This window comes from Rattus norvegicus, chromosome 8 (genome assembly GCF_021556685.1).
Source record: "Rattus norvegicus strain SHRSP/BbbUtx chromosome 8, alternate assembly SHRSP_T2T, whole genome shotgun sequence".
In the NCBI taxonomy this organism is placed as follows: Eukaryota; Metazoa; Chordata; class Mammalia; order Rodentia; family Muridae; genus Rattus; species Rattus norvegicus.
Genome location: NC_141541.1, coordinates 60,336,754 through 60,354,181, shown reverse-complemented (window position 1 = coordinate 60,354,181; position 17,428 = coordinate 60,336,754). Strand labels below are relative to the sequence as shown.

At 43.5% G+C, this 17,428-nt stretch overlaps 2 long non-coding RNA genes across 3 annotated transcripts in view; both read left to right on the top strand.

The window, feature by feature from the left end:
• Nucleotides 1–17,428, top strand: part of LOC148004131 (uncharacterized) — an 876,089-nt gene that overhangs the window by 396,660 nt on the left and 462,001 nt on the right. The window lies entirely within an intron of this gene.
• LOC120094155 (uncharacterized) lies at nucleotides 8,494–14,632 on the top strand. 2 transcript variants are annotated; one of them, XR_015627264.1, is made up of 2 exons: nucleotides 8,494–8,626; nucleotides 14,475–14,632. It is a non-coding gene; the product is annotated as an uncharacterized LOC120094155 (long non-coding RNA). The 2 variants fall into 2 exon arrangements; XR_015627263.1 differs by having other exon boundaries at nucleotides 8,502–8,626; nucleotides 14,472–14,632.

The following is a 17,428-nucleotide window of genomic DNA, read 5'->3' as shown; positions in this document are numbered from 1 at the left end:
GGAATACTACTCAGCTATCAAAAACAATGACTTCATGAAACTAACAGGCAAGTGGAATAAATTAGAAAATATCATCCTGAGTGAGGTTACTCAGTCACAGAAAAACACACTTGGTATGCACTCATTGATAAGTAGATATTAGCCCAAAAGCTCAAATTACCCAAGATGCAATCCACAGACCACAGGAAGCTCAAGAAGAAGGATGACCAAAATGCAGATGCTCCCACTCCTTCTTAAAAGGGGGAAAATATTCATAGGAGGGGATATGGAAGCAGTGACTCAAGGAATGGCCATTCAGAGCCTGACCCACATGTGGCCCATATATATACAGCCACCAAAACTAAGAAGATTGATGAAGCTAAAAAATGCATGCTGAAAGGGACCAGATATAGATCTCTCCTGAGAAACACACCCAGAGCATGTCCAATACAGAGCTCAATGCCAGCAACAAACCACCAAACTAAGAATAGGACCCCCTTTGGGGGAATTAGAGGAAGTATTGAAAGAGTTGAAGGAGCTTGCAACCCCACAAAAACAACAATGCCTGCCAACCAGAGCTTTCAGGAAATAAACCACTACCAAAAGACTATACATGGACTGACCCAGGGCTCCAACTGCATACTTAGCAGAGAATAGCTTTGTTGGGACACCAGGGGAAGGGGAAGCCCTTGGTCCCACAAAGATCAGACCCCCAGTGCAAGGGAATATGGGGGGTAATAAGGAGGATCTATAGGAGGAATACCTGTATGGGGGAGGAGGAGGGGAGGGAATGGGGGCTTATGGACAGGAAACCGGGAAGGGAAATAACATTTGAAATGTAAGAAATATATCTAATAAAATTTTTTTTAAAAAACAGAAAAAAAATATAAAGAAATATAAAGTGATGATAAGCATATAGAATCAGTTTTGTGGGAGGGAGTTGTTATCCCACAAGCAAAGGTCTGACCCATAATTCTTCCTGTCTGAAAGAAATGCAGGGATGCAAATGGAGAAGAGCTTGAGGAAAAGAAAGTCCAGCAACACGTCCAAAGTAGGATCCAGATCAAGGAGAGGCCCCAAGACCTGCCACCATTACTGAGGCTATGGGGCACTCACAAAAAGGGACCTGTCATGTCTGCCCTCCAAAAAAATCCAACAAGCAGCTGAAAGAGTCAGATGCAGATGTGTGCACCCAACAAATGAACAGAAGCTGCTGACCCCTCTGGTTGAATTAGGAAAAAGCTGGAGGAAGCTGAGGAGGAGGGCGACCCTGTATGAGGACGACCAGCAGTCTCAACTAACCTGGACCCCTGAGATCCCTTAAACACTGGGTCACCAGCCAGGCAGCACACACCAGCTGAGGACTCCCAGGTCTGGGTTCAGTCAGAGAAGAAGCACCTAACCCTCAAGAAAGTGGAGGTCCCAGGAAGTTTAGAGGTCTGGTGGGATGGGCAGAGTGGGGACATCCTTGTGGAGACTGGGGTTGGGGTAGGAGAAAAAAATTTAAACTAAAATAATGCTAAGATCATAAATTCTTAGAACCAACTTGCCTAGTCCTAGATGTAACAGCACTTGTGTGACTTTGAGTAGACAATCTAGTTTTTCTGTGCTTCCTTTAGTCTGTACAGTGAGATGATCGCCCCCCTATGGGTGGGACAAAGATAAAGGTGTTTGTCAACTGCTAAGAATAGCAACTGGTTTTGGTAAGGCTACGTGAATGTTACAGAGCTTAAAACTTTGCCTTATCTTCAAATATCTCCAAGAAATTTAGGAAAACCCTTTCGGAAGGCTATGCCCCCTTACCGTCCCCCTTGCTGTCACCATGAAAGCAGCCACCAAAAGTCTTGTCTAGTTACTACAGCAGTGCCTTAGCCGGGCTGGTCCTCATGATATTCTGACATCGTCTCGGAATACCCTCGTTCACGTGCACCCAGTCCCAGCTGTAATGGTTTGAATGAGAAATGTTCCTCATGGTCTTGGGCTTTTAAACACTTGGTCCTCTGTTGGTGAGGCTGTCCATGGAGGTTTTAGAGGTGTGGTCTTTATGGAAGAAGTACGTCTGGAGGTGGGCTTTGGGAGCTTGGAAACACATGCTTTTTCCATTGTCGGTTCCCCTTTTTCCTTACCGTAAACTATGTATCCTGCACCAGCACCTGTGACTGTTGGTTGCCGGGCATCCTGCTATGATGATGGTGAGGTCTTAATCTATCTAAAATTGTAAAGCCAAAGAAGCCCTTCCCTCTTAATCATGTTTTTTGTTCTTGTTTTGGGTTTTTGTTTTTGTTTTTAATCACAGCAACAGAACAGCTACTAAGCCAGCCCTAGTTGTCACTGGCTACTTCTTAGATATTCAGTCTAGGTTTACCTTCATGGCAGTGCCTTCTCCTAGAGCATTTCTGCCTTTAGTATCTTCATCATTCAACACCCCTTAATGTTTGTGTGTTTGTTTCCAGATATCTCCTTTTTAATGAAACTATTGTGGCCTACTCTACTTAAAGTACACCTATGACCCCATAGGTCCCCCAGGCACCTCTTATTCCTGTTACAATTGTATAACACCTTTCACCTTCAAATATGTTTACTCTGCCCCCATTTACCAACTCCGACATGTCCCAAAGGGTTATTGATCCACTTGACAAAGTTCACTTGGAAGTGTGGAACAGAGGCATCCCAGAGAAGCCCCGAATTTGCACCTCCAGCAGTGTGTTTCCCAGGAGCAAGGACTGATCCCAGGACAGCGCCGACTGAAAACAGAGTTGCTTCTGTCTGGCTTCGCAGTCCCTTATGTCCATCCTCCTCTGCTTGGCTCTCAAAAGTAGTGAATAGGGAGGACCCTGCAAAGGGAGAAGAAAGTAACAGTGCTACCCAGAGACCTCGTAACCAGGTAAAAAGGAAATTAAGCAGAACACTGACCCAGACGGCAACGGCTTCCAAACTGGGACTGCTTCCGATGAGAGACACTTTGAGATAACCAATAAAAGAGAATCTCAGGGATGTTCAGCCCCCAGATGATAACAGCAGGCTCTGGATTTCAAAGAGCTTGGCGTTCTTTCTGTTTATATGATTTTTTTTATTAACTTCAGAGATTCCAGAAATAAATCAAGAGGTCTGCCTGTCAGGGCCTGTTGGGTACTTGAAGGACAAGCCAAAGACATCCATCACAGAAAGAAAGGCGCAAAGGGGTGGGAAGGGTGAGGGAATGTTTTCCAGACTCAGAAGACAGAGGCAGGGCCTACAGTTGTGATGAACGGGGCTTCCCAAGAAGGAAGGGAGTTGATGGAGGAAGTAATGAACACATCTTCCCTGGCTTAAACAAAACTGAGCTCTGCACCTTTAAAGTGCTCATTTAGTTGTAGGTAGCGTCTATGGAGGTGGGGGGATTCATTTCTTAATGCACTTATTACTTGGGCATACTCTAGCAGAGTTTCTAAATTCCAATATAAAAATATATTCAGGCTGCTCGACACAAAAACTATGCTACATACAAAGAAAGAAAAGAACCATCATGAATTGGACTGACACACAAGCAAAAAGAAAAAGAAGACTATTCTCCCAAACTCTCAGGAGCCCAACCACAAGCCTCCGACAAATAGAACCACACGACACTGGCTGGCATCTAAGACACTGAGTCTAAGCATAGAAGGAGTCAGAGATCACATCACCTCCCTACTTCATCCGAGGACGTACTCTAGGAAGTGATCCGCCGCCGACATGAGTCAGGAGTCACCAAAAGACACAGGGCGGTGAGAAAACAGCCATGAAGAGAGACCGTGTCTCCATACTTCTATTTATGTGTAATTCTCCACGTAGACCATTGCATGTATATGCGTGTGCAGGCATAAGCACAATTTGAAATCTAAATTCGGAATAATAGTATGTTTATACAAAGCACCAAGTAATACAAAGAGAAGACTCTCTTCCCAAGAAAATCTAAAAATAGCTACAAGTATTATTTCATAAAACTTTTCGAAGGGGAGAATAGATGCAGGGAGTAAAGGTCTCCTTAAGGTTTTAAATAAGTCTAGGGAAATGAATGCATCATTAATGTGGAAGGGGGGCAGGGAGGCCGTAGCCCTGATAGAGGGATGGAGCTGGTGTCCCGTTTTGATATTAAATTGTAGGAACAGAAATAAGTGCTCTTATAGCACTGAATAGGATGGGTCATGTTTGGAAGGCTGGGGTCAGGTCTCCATTTACTACAGAAAACACAGATAACAGTACCTCATGGAGTATTAAAAAAATAAGTTAAGAAGAAAAAAAATAAGTGTCCAAGTTAATAAGCTTCTCAAATACAAAAAGATTGGGTTCATTTTTCAAAAACAAAAACTTCTTCTTTAAAAGTTTTTGTTTTTTTGGAAATGTCCATACATGTGTAACATATTTTGATCAAACCCACTCCTTACACCCCATTCCCACCCCAAAATTCCTCTTCACTCCCCACTTTCCCCTCCCAACTTCATGTGATCTTTTCTAAGTCCACTAGTCCACTTAGAGCTGCCTCTTCTCACATGGGTATGAGACCATCTCCTGAAACATGGATATTCCCTCAGGGCCACAACCCATAGAAGAAATGACACCCTACTCCGTAGCAACTATCACTTGACATTATCTCTTCAGACAAGATGGACTTTATGAGCACCCACCCCATCCTTGCTGGGATTTCACTGCTTTGATGTCCTGGAGTCACGGCTGCTATGAGTTAATGTGTGCAACAGCCCTGCCTCGTCTGACAGATACTATGTCACTGCATAGATCTCAAAAGCTCTCTGCCCACTTCCACCATGATGGGAGACTTAGGGAGAGGCATGTGTTACAGAGATCCCATTTTGAGTGGAGCATATCACCACCTCTTATTCTCTGCATGTTGACTTACTCTCTGAACATGGACAAATTGTGAGAATATTAACCACCATTCACCGTGAATAGGAGCTTCTCTGGAGGAGGCAAGAACCAAGGGAGCAGCATAGTACTATGTCTAGCTGACTGATCGCACTAGGTTCTAACTTAGGGCCTGTGACTTAGTCAAACACCAGTTGTTAGCCCAGTTAACAATATAAGGCATGTTTCCCGTCGTGTAGAGCGGACTTTAAATCTAATTAGAATGTGGCTTGTTACTCTGGTAACATTTGTGCTACCATTAAAGCATTGGTTCTACTGGCTCAGGCTCCCCATTGTTGTGGTGCCCAAGGTTCACAGTTGGGTCATTGACTACTTTTATTCTTTTGTTTGTTTTTTCTTTGTTGTTGTTGTTTTGTGGGTTTTTGTTTTCTCAGGTTTTTTGGGGGGGAGGGGGGTGTTTGCTTTTTTTCTTCAAGATGGTTTCTCTATGTAACAGATAGTTTTAGTCTTATCACCTCCCAGATCTATGAATGCCAGCAAGTAGAGATGAGGGTCCAGGTTATTATTTCTCCATGTTCTATGATTTATATATGTGATGTCTTCTGAGGCAGGGTCTCATTACATTTGTAAGTATAACAAGGCTTCTACGGTGGTAGTTTTATGGACTGTTTTCAAAGCTCTCTAGTGTTAATTATCCCCCCCCCACAGACACACTCATCCTTTTACCCTCCCCTCCCACCTGCCACCCCATTAACTTTCAGATCGGGCTTGTTTTCCAAACCAGAAATGAATTGATTTCAAAACATCATTTAAAGTGCTTCTCTCAATGCAGAAAAAAGAAAAAGGCAAATGGGTGTCAGGAAAATACATTTCTAAAAAAGAAGGGATGGGAAAGGAGGGTCAGTGTTTTCATTATGAGCCAATACAGCTTTGAAGATTGGTCCATTAAGGAAGACAAACAGAGGGTGATGAAACATAGACATGACCATGAAGAGGACATGACAGTCATAAATTTGTTGCACCGAATACTTAAAAGCTAAACACAAAAAGCAAAACCCATCAGAAATCTTTCCAGGAGTTAACACAAAAACCTTCATTTGTGTAGTGAGCTATTTGGACAATCACTTTCATAATGTCATTTTACGGCTCGATTTACTCATGTATTCAGGTTTATATTAGTCCATCTGTTCTCAGGAGAAGGATGCCTTTAGATATTGAGTCTAGTAACAAAGATTCCAAGCTGTTCTTTATCTTCAAAGATGGGGATCCTAACACACAGTACTTCCTCCATGAATCAGGTGAACCCGCCAAAGCAGGGAGGCCTGGGACTCCTGAGAGGGGATGTTCAGCCATTGATGATCCAGCGTAACCTGAGCAGATCCTTCCCGGGACCGCTAGGGAGAACACTTGGTTCTTGGTTCAGACCCTCAGAAGGAGCCCGTTTGTCTAAAGCTATGCAGCAAGAAGATAAAGGAGTTCTGGTTCCTGAAGGGAGACCTAGACAAACTCCGTGTGTCTTGTCCCCCGCCAGACCCCACCGCCAAGAATTAGCACATGATCTGGAAATAATCATGTCAACAACGCATTCTAAGAAATATCTACATGCTGGGCTATCGATGACTGTTTTCTTGGAGCACGGTTTCCCAAAATTTCCCTCAGGTCAGAGAGTAAACCAAGGTACCAAGTTGGTCACGTAGTGCTACACATCCAGAGAGTGTCAGGTGAGAGTGTGTAGGCTGATCCATGGCAAAGACTCATCAGGCTGAGGACAAACACATACAGTAGAGTTAGGCTTCCAGGTTATCCCCAGACCATCTTGACATTCATTTTTACATTGGTATAACCCCTCCCACTTGTTGGCTTTAAAATGGTATCTCTTTTGGTGATGAAGATAGGTTATATAAATTTATTATTAGTATTAGTATTAGTATTAGTATTAGTATCTATGTGTGTTTGTGTACATGAGGGTACGTGCATGTGGGTGTGGTGCCCGTAGAAGCCAAAAGATTTCCTGGAGCTAGAGTTACAGGCATTGATAAACCACTGGGTGTTGGGAACTAAACTCTGTCTCTAGGCAAAGGTAGTGTGCCCTATTAGCTACGGAGCCATCTCTCTAGCCCCCCCCCCCCATTTTTTATTTTTTTAATATTCTTCCTTAGGGAAATTAGACCCTGACAACTATATGACTCCCAAATATGTCAGAGTATGCAAAAATATGTGGTAGACCCACTCTGGGACTCAAACGGGTTTTTTTTCTTTCTTAAGTACTAAAGGCCGCCTAAATCAGATATGATAAAACCCAGCCTCTGCAATCACCTCCTTCTCTTTGCAAACGGACTCTGGCCAGCAACACCAGCGGTCAAGTCATTCGAGGTTCCAGACTTAGTGTGGGAAGAGGTCAGTGGCTACACTATGCATTCTCACTGTGGGGGGCTGGACAGACAACTCTCGGGCCAAGTATTGCTAAGCCTGATGCTTCCTAACCCTCTTTGAATACTGGTGAATTCTATCCTCATGTTGCCAACTGGTAACAAGCCTGAGTTCTTGCCTCCACCCCCCACATAAACTCACTTTAATCCAATGTCAGTTCAAGGGAAAGAGTCTCAGGTACGTATTTAACGATGATCACAGACGTCATAAATTTGACCGGAATCCGTCTGCACCCTTCAAATTTAAAAACCAAGAAAGGAAGAAAAACTGGGGTTATAATTTCACCGATATCAGATCACAGGTAGACAGGATCCATCGGCACATCCATCCTGCTTCGAGCCTCCGAATCTTTAAAATAATTTGTTACTTTTGCCTTCTGCCACTCTGGATGTTAGTGAATTCTACTGCACCGAAGCGGAGCTTGAACGTTTAGCTGTTCCAAGTGGCTCGGTTAAGACCTGCGATTTACTGCTTTCCGCTTAGACATGGGGTAGGAAACCTGGGTCTGTCTAACGGGGATTATCTGAACCAGAAAATCTTGACTGAAAAATTGTTCTTCTTTCTTTCATTTTTCTTCTTCTTCAAAGCGCTACGCTGAGGATGTGGCTCGTTTAGCAAGGTGTCCATCTGACATGCGCAATGTCCCATTGTGGCACTCGTTCCCTCAAGAATCAAAGCAGGGTGATCAGAAGTCCGAGGTCATTCTCAGCTACATAGTGAGTTTGAGGTCAGGCTGGACTAATGAGACCTTGCGTCAAGACAAAAAGAGTCACAGGGAGACATCAAATTTTAATTTTAAGTGAACTTACTGTCGATGTCTTTTCTGCTTTCAACACGGAGAAAAGCACTTGGGGGCGGGAGGGGGAGGGCAGTGGTCAGAGTCTGCTCCTCAGGCTTTTGAAGAGGTGCGCAGTAATTCCAGAGGAAAACCCAGGATATCAAACAAGAACCCCAGGAGGGCTCCGCTTCAATTCTGCACTGTTGTTGCTTTAACCGAGCAGTCCCCTAACCCCCACTTGAGAGCTGACTCACTGCTGACTCAGGTTTATAAATACCACGTCTTGCATCACTTGGAGTTTTCTTTAGTGTGGTTCCCTAATCCCACCTCAGCGTTTCAATTAAGTCTGACCCTGCAAAGGAACTGATATCTGACAAGCTCACTTCCCACATTAGTGAGACTGCTAAGACTCTATGACGTACATGGTGCGCTTATAAGAAAGAACATTCTAAAAATAGGCTTCGTGTATTCTTGTTCAACTCACTAAATAACTGATAGAAAAGACAGCAGGTTGCACGCATCGGTTTTCTCTAACAGCTCACTAAATGTCAGGAGAAACGGAAATATTCCAAAGAAAGATAGCACTTTCATTTTTACGAGGTACGATAGGAAGCGTACTTTTACTGGGGCAAGGGGACTACTTTCTGCGGCTGGGGAGATGAGAGTGCTGACCACTTTTGCCGAGTTCCTGGGTCCGGTTCCCACATGGCACCTCACAACCCTCTATAACTCCAGCTCCTAGGGTGTCAGATGCCCTCCTCTGTTCTCCACGGGCACTTCCTGTAACGTAGTACACACAAACTCACACAAGCACACAGACACATATATTTAAAACAAACCAAACAAACAAGAAAACCCTGCTTTCAAGGGAAGACAGAAGTAGATAATGTTTGAAATCTGAACCTTACTCAGTGGGAAGTCTTAGAGCTAATAGTTAGAAAGGCAGCTAAGGTGTTGTGTTGAAAGCCCCACGTGTGCATGAGATCATTTCAGTGAGAGCCTTACAGAGTTGCATTTGAGGAATTACAGATGTAGTACACCAGTAGTCGTCAGTGTCTATTGGGGGCTGTCAGGCAAGCTAACAATGACAGCAGCAAGGTCTTCCAAAAGTTCTTCTCATTTGCCCCTGTGTTTCCAGTAGATTTACCTTTCCAGTTAGACGTGACATCTATTTGCTTCTAGTGGCTGTTTACTACAAGATAGATGGAGAGAAATACCAAACAGTGCCCTCGAGGACACAGAAAACCCAGGAAGATGGGATCTATCTAACATAACCTACAAAAGGAATTGAGTCTTTAAGAGAGTAGGAGGCATGAAGTGTGGCCTGCATGTTCCCTGCAACCAATGACAGGGCAGCCACGTACTCTGGATTCACTGCACTGGTTCCCCTTTCCTTCTTCAGGGTCACCAAGAGCTGCTGTGGTTAGAAAGCTGGACAGTAGGACTTACAAAAGGAACACTTTTATCTTGAGAGGAGGAGTCCAAGGGGCATCTCTATCAGTGGCAAGCAGAGCTGGCTGACCCGTGTCTGCAGGGAGCTACAAGGGAGTTGGCAGAGAAAGCTTCCCAAGGGACCACAGCGCTTCTGATTCTTAGGGTGGAACTGGAATGCACAGTTTATAATTTATGCTAAGCTCTCTATAATCTTTGGAAATTTAAAGAAGTGATGAGTCTGTTTCAAATTTCTCCCTCAAGTAGACAAAGTCTGAAAAGTTGGATACTGTAGCAAATTCTCAGGATCCAATATAGGCCACTTCCAACACTCCACCTACTGGCAAGAGGATCTGACCCCGGAAATAAAGGAGGGACAAGCTTAAAAGATCTCACGGAGAGACACCGCAGTTCTATTATCCGAAAATCTCTATCCTGTTTGAATATGGCAAAGGAAGAAAAACGCAGGGAAACCAGGGCCAAAACAAGGTTCTAATTCCAGGAAGAATGCATACCAGACGTAAAACAGACCAGGTTAATCAATTCAAAAGGGTTATTCATGGGCATGCAGGCTCCTGGGGACAGGATAGAAAGCCTTGCAATTCAAACAGTGGTAACTCTGAACACTGGAACCAAACAAGTCTCTCTGTGTATCTATCTCTGTGTCTCTGTCTTTGTGTCTCTGACTCTGTCTCTCTGTCGGTCTCTGTCTGTCTGTGTATGTGTGTGTGTGTCTGTGTGTGTGTTTGTGTGTATGTGTTTCTATGTTTCTGTGTGTGTCTGTGTGTCTGTGTGTCTGTGTGTAAGGGTCTGTGTGTCTGTGTTGAGTGTCTCTGTGTGTATATGTATCTGTGTGTGTCTGTGTATGTGTCTGGGTGTGTCTGTGTGTATGTGAGTGTGTGTATATGTGTGTGTGTCTGTGTATATGTGAGTGTGTGTGAGTGTGTGTGAGTGTGTGTGAGTGTGTGTGTGTGTGTGTGTATGTGTGTGTGTGTAAAGTCTCCACTTCCTCACAAATGACTGGCTATAAAAGGACATGGGCTGAAATAACAGTCTACCTCTTAGGCTACACTCACTCTCTAAGGACTTTTCGTGGACTAATTTCTTTGAACCTTACAACCCATGAGAGGGCTACTTACCCACCATTGAAATCTTTTCAAGGGTTGAATTAATTTACCAATTCCAGGTTTTATCCTCTGCCTCTGCCATTTATAATTTGGGAAAACAAGCGGCCTTTTCTATTTTGTTTGTTTTATTTGTGATTATCTCACTTACAACCTTCTTGTTGAGTCATTAAATTTGCTCGTTGACCACTTTACATGGCAGTGCATTCTGATCGCTCTCGCTCCCGGCCTTTCTGTCTCCTCCCTCCTATCCCTGTCATTTTCTGGTCTGATAACCGAATAATCGTGCAGGGGAATCTGTAGGCCCTTGTCCTTCCCAGTCTTTACATGCTGAGCCCTTCCAGCCTCTCACCATGTGTCCCTCGGAGGCCCATCCCAACACTGCTCTGAGTTCCTGTCATCTAACATAATTAGGAAGAACAGGCTTGTTGAAAATATCTGCTTTGGACTTGACAAAGGCCAACATCTCCTTCCCGCCGATGACATTTTTCCTGGCTATGATGGCAGAGAATGAACTATCACTCTGAAGATATGTCCAAATATTAGAATGTCTCCTCTTAACTCTCCATTCTTGGAAGCAAACCGAATAAATGGAGCCGATACGTGTGAGAAGCATCATCCGGCTCTCACACAAGGTCACAGCTAGCCAAGGGGCAGCTGCAGTGATGATTTGAAATGAATCATGTCTTAATATTCTACAGGCAATTATTTAAATTAAAAAAAATAAATGAGTAGAGCTTAGCAATCAAAAATCTTCCCATGAAGCTACTACAAATTCAGCCTGAGAGGTCACTGAAAAATCTCCCAGCTCTCCAAAGATAATTAGCTTCTTTGAATAATGCTTAAAGGGAAATAGGAAAAAATAGTCTTGTGGCCCTGTGAGTCAGTTCATCTTCCGAGGATTTTATTCTTCAAGCAGGACTTGTTCTGAAACAACATACTACAGACCTGCAACAGGGGGGAGGAGTGACCAAGGCAAACGACCAAATAAGGAGTCAAAATGGATTGTTTCATTGATATTCATTATCCTTATCATGCCTAGAAAGGATTATCATGCTTTGATTTTGGCTGGTGGAGGGGGATCTGTGTGCTGGTGCCAGCCAGCCTGATACACACAGAAGGTCATAAGACAACTTCAGGTGTCAATCCTCAGGTAACCAACACCTTCTGTCTTGTCTTTGAGATGGAGCCTCTCAGTGACCTGGAGCTTCACCAAGTAGGTAAAGCCAGAGGATCCACAAGCTTCCAGAGCTTTGCCTGTCCTTGGCCTCTGATGGGTCTAATGCTGGGATTATAGGCACACATTGCTGGCATTTTATGTGGGTTCGAGGTCTCCAAACTTGAGTCTTCATACTCACAAGACAAGTACTTTACAGACACAGTCATCTCCCTGGCCTTACTGCTTTATTTATTTATTGTTTTACCTGATAGAAATGGGGACATCTCTTAATAGAATTTGCGAATGTCCCATAAGCTTCTCGTCAGAAATTGAAATGGGTTTCAAATAAGAGGCATTGTCCTAAAGTAGCAAAGGGATACGGTAAGGGAGTTTCTTTACTCTCTGTACCCATGGTTCACTGGATTTGGCTAAAGCTCTGTTTTACATCCATCTGGAATACTTTTTTGATATTATTTCTATTTATTACACTGCATACTAGTAAAGCAGCCATCACATATCGACGGTTATTATGCGTTAAGACTATTATTAGGGAGTGAGTAGTTTCCAGCTTTCTCGGAAGGATCAGCAAAACTAGAAACCATCTCTGGAGGCTGCTGCCCAGATTGTCTTTTCCCTAGAATAAGAAGACTATCAAAGGTGCTACATTGTGACAATGCTGGTGACAAGGGCAAGCACATAGAAGCCAGTGCAGTTAAACTAAAATATACAAGGTCTTTGCCCTACGAGGAGATAGTATGGACTTTATAGACCATGGAGTACCCCTGAGACCTAAAGATCTTCCATTAATTTAAGCGTCTGCTCCACTTGGTCTCTGAACCCTGGGCCAGAAACAGAGTTGAGAGCACAGGTACATAAGCTGACCACAGGATAATAGGCGTCATCAGTGAATTATATCTGCTCGGTCTTCTATATCAGAAACCGGGTCTGTCTTCATTAAGGTTTCATTGCTGTGAAGAAACACCATGACCAATGGAAGCCTTTAGTAAGGAAAACGTTCAGTTGGGTCTGGCTTACAATTCAGAGGTTCGGTCCATTATCACTATGGTAGGAAGCATGGTGGCTTGCAGGCAGACATGGCACGGGAGAGGAGGCTGAGAGTTCTACATCAGATTAGTAGGAAACAGGAAGCGATAAGGACACTGGGTTTAACGTAGGCCCTTGAAACTTCAAAGCCCACCTCCAATAGCACACTTCCTCCAACAAGGACACACCCACCCACAAAGACACACTTGCTAATACAATAGTGCTACTTCTGGGTGACTAAGCATTCAAATATATGAGCCTATAGGCATCCTTCTTCAACCTACGGCAGTGGCTCTTATGGAAGGGAGAAGATTGATTGCAGGGAAGACATTCATACAAGACAGAAATAGCTAATTACATGACACATTCCTGTCATCCCTGACTCAACCGGCCAAGGCAGGGAGATAGTGAGTTTGAGGCTAGTTTGGGCTAGCCTTATTCACTCAGATTCTGTCTTAAAACAAAACAAAAAACCAGGAAAGAGTGAAAGAGGGGGAGAGGAGAGGAAGAGAGGAGGAGAAGGAGGAAGGGGAGGAGGGGGGAGGAGGAGGAGGAGAATGTAGTTAGAGGACTATTAGAGGTATTCTAACATGTTGTAATATGTTTAGGGATCTAAAGAACAATATAGACATAAGAGGAGATACATGCAATATATTAAAAGGAACCCAGTAGAAGGGTTAAAAGATGAGTAGCTAAAATGAAACTTTTAGATCAGATTAATATCCAATTAGATATTTGGAAGGAAATATTAGTGAACTTTTAACCATACAGTGGAAATGTATCTAAAGTAAAACAAAGAAGCTAAGAAAAGAAAAGACAAAAAAGCAAAGAAAACCTAGACCATGAGTGAATAGGGAAAAACATGAACCAATCTGTCACGTATATTTGAAGACAAGGACAGAACCTCCAGATTTCTGGAGAACCAAAGGTCCATGAATTTTGTTTCTCAATTTTAAATATGTAAAGGGATAAATAATCTTTCAAGCAAAAATAATGTTGGGGGTTATAGTGTATTTAGATATTAAATATAGGAAACAAAAACATAATGAGAATAAAAGAAACATTATTGTCCAATTTTTAAAATGTTAGAGATGGCTCAGCAGTTAAGAGCACTGACTGCTCTTCCAGAGGTCCTGAGTTCAAATCTCAGCAACCACAGGTGGCTCACAACCATCTGTAATGGGATCTGGTACCCTCTTCTGGTGTGTCTAAGGTGGCTACAGTGTACTCATATACATTAAATAAATAAATAAATAAATAAATAAATAAATAAATAAATAAATAAATCTTTAAAATTATAAATTTTTTTTAAAAAATGTAGTGTGCGTTGATACAAAGACTTGCCCATGGATGCTCACAGCGATTTTACCCATGTGATTGTTGATCTTGATGGTCAACTTGAGTGTGTCTGTGGCATTTCCAGGAGCAGTTACATCTAATTAGCTCTAATCAGGGTCTGAATACCAAGGTGGGTCCATATTTCAATGACATTTTGAGACAATGGGGAAAGGCAGGATGTGGGAGCACAGTTGGAGGAAACAGATCTCTGGAGTTTGTCTCACCGGTGATCTTAGGGTGCGAGCACTCCTGGCAGACCAGCTCTCCAGCTCCCTCCGGGTGGAATTTGGGTACAGAGGGCTATGGGACAGCCTTAGCTCCAGGGAACTTGTTTTTCCTTTTTTTTTAGCAGATCTGGAGTTTGTCATTGAAGGCTTTATTCTGCCTGGGTTCCTTCCTGTGCTGCCTACTCTCCGTTTCCTGGTGCCATGCTGCGCAGCCACATACTCCGCCACGATGATGGATTGAACCCTTCGAGTTCATAAACAAAATAAACCTTCCTTTCTTGGATTCCGTCTCAAGCGCTTTGATGAAAGCCGCACAAAGTTGAGGGATGTGATCCATAACAGTGAAAATGCCAATAATCCACGCATCCATCACCGAGAAAAGAAATATGTTTGGCATCTCAGGGTAATGGCATTCTGGAAAGAAAAACAAAGACAGGCCTCTAAAACATCGCAGAGCGAAGTAAGCCGCATACAAACAAGCAATTGACATGATTCTTCTGGGAGACTGGGCCCGCATTGCAGTGTATCTGCTAAGCAGGCCCAGGCAAGCATTGAAGCAGCTGGTCACATCTGGATCCACAGTCATCAAACAGGAAGTAACAAGTGCTAATCCTCATCTCCCTTTCTCCTCTGTATTAAGTCCAGGGCATCAGGCTAAGAAATGGTACCCCCCCCTACAAAGGTGCATCTCCCTAGACTGAACCTAATCTGGATAATCTCTCAGGTACACCCATAGGATTGTTTCCTCAGTAAGTCTCCATTTCTGTCAATTTAACAATGGACAATTGAAACTACCACAATTTCCAATATACTCAAAACACCCCTTTCTTGCCACATACTAGCCCTAGGTGTAATGCCAGATCACATAGAAGGAACCCAAGACTATTGATTAACTGAAAGAATGAATTGATAGTATGTCTTTGTCATACTAGCATACAGTCTTACTTGACAATTGCTAAGTCATGGAAGCTCAAATTTGAGAACAGCATTCTTTTCCTTTCTATAATCGTTTTATTTCTAAAATCAGAAATAGCAACTCCAGCGTATGAATAGATCCGTTCTGTGGGTGACAGAGACAAAGAAGACTTGGCCAAGAAGACAGCTAATGAATATGACATGATTTTCACCACTAGCATACAAAATGCCCAGGTGAGCCCGGCTAGATCAATCCAATGCCCACCTGTCATCATCTGAGCAAGGGTTCTCCAGACCTGACGTGAGAATGACGTTGGTGATGACGTGATTATAATCACCATTTCTATAAAATCCATCCAGTAATTTCCCATCTGCTTTATCTCTTGTTGTAAATGAGACTACAGGGCAGTCTGTCTTGCACTGGTTAGAACCGAGCACACAAATGGCTTACTAATGAGAAGAGGGAAAGGGGGGACAGATGAAATAAATATTGCTTTGACTCGCTCCCCTTGGGGATGTCTGCTATTACCCCCTCTCAGAATTGACATTGAAATGATCATTAAAAATTTAAAAAGCACAGAAAAGAAGGCCTAGACAAGTGAAATGCTGTCCTGTCCAATGTCACATAACACATTTATGGAAGAGCTGGGGTTAGAATCCCTCTTGCCTAACTCCCTGCTCAGGGATACACAGAAAACTTAGGGGAGAAAATCCCAAAGTAATAAATGCTGAACCACAATTCAGGGTGCCCCTCCACAGCAGATTAGAAGAATCCCCAGTCCCAGAGTGACTGGAGCCCTCTCCTCAGACACTGATTTTTCCAAGAAGCCCTCACAGTAGAGCAGCGGGAAGGAATGGATGTGACAGAAAGAGAAGATTAATCTAGGAGGCAGTGTGGGTGCTGAAGATCACTAACTCCGGAGACATGTTATGTCCAGCTCTGTTTACCATCTTCTGCCCTTGGCCAAGTGCACCTGTGTTACCATTTCGGTAAAGCAAAGGTGTTCTCCGAAGGCAAGGGCAAAGAATCACAGTTCAAGGTCACGAAAAGAGCTCGCCCTCCAAAATGGTTGTAGTGATACGATCTATGCTAAGCACTTACAAAATAAGGGTGTTGTAAGGGTTAAATGAACAGATATTGACAAAGAGAGCATTTAGAATAATACTGGGAACTGTGCACATTTAGTAAATAAAACTATCTCTCTGGAGACCTTTGGCAGGCTTTTTTTAAAAAGCTATCTCTTCACAGTTCCTCAAAATGCTGCATGTGGGCCTGTCAGCTCATATTTGTGTGAGGTGACATGCATGCGTTCCCTTGTTCCACCTCGACACGACAATAAATGGAAGGCTGACATTTGGAGCTGAGAGGCTGCACTTTACAGCAGCCTCAGGAGCCTGCGCTAATGTGGAAAGAACCGTAAAACACAAAAAGAGCAAAGTCTGCCCACAATGCAGTCTCCAAGCAGAGGCTCAAATCACTGCCACTAGGCTGGCAATTGGGGGATTGATCGGGATCTCCAGTCTCTCAGATAAACCTTCTACAAAGGGCAAGTTGTAACATCACTTGACAGATTCTCTAACGAAGGGGACTGGTGCAGGTTTGACACTCCGCAGATCATTAATATAACGAATGTATTTATGACCTACTTACCCTGCATAGAGCATCTAATGTAGTACACTAATTCCAAAAGGTTATGTCTGATTTTTATCTCCAATTTATGAGGCCAAGGAGGCACAGAGAGGTTTAAGAAGTTGCCTGAGGTCACACAGTAAGCAGATGTAAAAACTAGGATTCCCACCCAGGCCATCTAGACAGGCATGGTGGTTCATACTCAGCTCTTGAGAAGTCGAGGTAGGCGCATCCGTGAGAGTTTGGGGTCAGCCTGGGCTTTAAAAGGAGGACCCTGTATTTTTAGAGAAAAAAATTATGTGGACCATTTGGTACCACTGTGTCCATTCCAGGCTCACGGCATGAGGGAGTTTAGAACACAGTTCAAGAAAAGGTGGAAAAGCCGTGGGAATGGTGTGCCCAGAAGTCCCTCAAACATGGCAGTAACTGTGGCCCCTACTCTTCATGATTTTGCAGATCTTGGACCAAGAGTAACATTTTCTTGGCAGTCTCCCACCAGTGGCTACATGCTGTGGGTGCTACTGTCTGACCACC